Source organism: Otolemur garnettii, unplaced genomic scaffold, assembly GCF_000181295.1.
Source record: "Otolemur garnettii isolate 467f Iridium unplaced genomic scaffold, OtoGar3 scaffold00006, whole genome shotgun sequence".
Classification (NCBI taxonomy): Eukaryota; Metazoa; Chordata; class Mammalia; order Primates; family Galagidae; genus Otolemur; species Otolemur garnettii.
The window spans coordinates 10,557,607-10,558,877 of record NW_003852401.1 but is presented as its reverse complement, the minus strand read 5'-3'; positions in this window follow the sequence as shown (position 1 = coordinate 10,558,877).

The window sequence follows — 1,271 nt, the reverse complement described above, 5'->3', positions numbered from 1 at the left end:
ATGTTTTTCTTTGAAATTTTAACACCTAAAAGTAATTACTTTTTAACATACCTTTATATATTTTTGTATGTGTGAATGTAGGCATGTATATACATATATGTTTTGAGTAGGCTCTTGCTTTGTTGCTCAGACTAGAATGATCCTCCTGCCTCAGGCTTCTGACTAGTTGGAAGTTACAGGTGTGTACCACTGTGCACGCTAAATTTAAAAATTTGGGGGCAGGGGAGGGAAGATGGAGTCTATCTCTTGTCAAGGCCTGTGTCAAGCTTCTGGGCTCAAGTAATCCTCTCACCTGAGCCTCTCAAAGTGCTAGGATTATAAGCATGAGCTCCTGGCCCATTTATATATCTTAAACCTAAATATAGTTCTTTAAAATAAAGAAAAATATTTGGCTAATAACAAGTTTGCACATTATGTAAACCTGCTCTAAACAAACTTATAAATATGAACTAAGTACAGCAATTTAGAAAGAAGAAAATTCACAACAAGATAGCAAGAAATAAACTCAAAAATACTCATTTCCAAGACTCACCAATTATTACCAAAATCAATATGTATAAATGGATCCTTTTTTTCCATTTTAAATTATGTTACTTTAAATATTTCTTTATATGTAGAAAGGAAGTTCACAAAATAAAGATATAGCATGCAAATCTGAATGGAGCGTGCTGTTCTGAAAATGTGAAATGATTATTTAAAGGTAAGTGAGATGTTTAAAATTTTATAACCTGGAATGAGAGATAAACAAAAAGATAAGTGGTTGACAGAGGACCACTTACAGCTATGGCCTCAAACTACTAATATTATTTTCAGCTAATAAAATTCAGACAGAAGCAGAAATTTTTAATTTAAGGCACAGAAACAAATCAAATAGCACAAAGAAATGCCATATAGAACAATTATTGAATGTCACAGCAAGTACAAAATTTTATGCAGCTCTGAATTGACTTTGATGTAAATAAACGCAGGAAGATATGCAAAAGGAAAGTCCAAGAGAAAGTAATCAGCACGTAATTATTTCAAAAGAAAGGCTGACTTTTAGGTAATTGCCATGTCATGAAGTAATCTTAATTATTTCACAAGCATTTAATTAGTATTTTCATTGGTGCAACAATAGGCCTATTCTGACTGCCTGTTGCACACAATTTGTTATTGTGTTTAGATTAACCAGTAATATAGGAAGCAAAATTTCACCCAACATGTTAAAAGTTTGTTTAGCTGAAATTAAATAAGGATGCTATTAAAGGCTTACTTTTGGATAATGCCAAAGC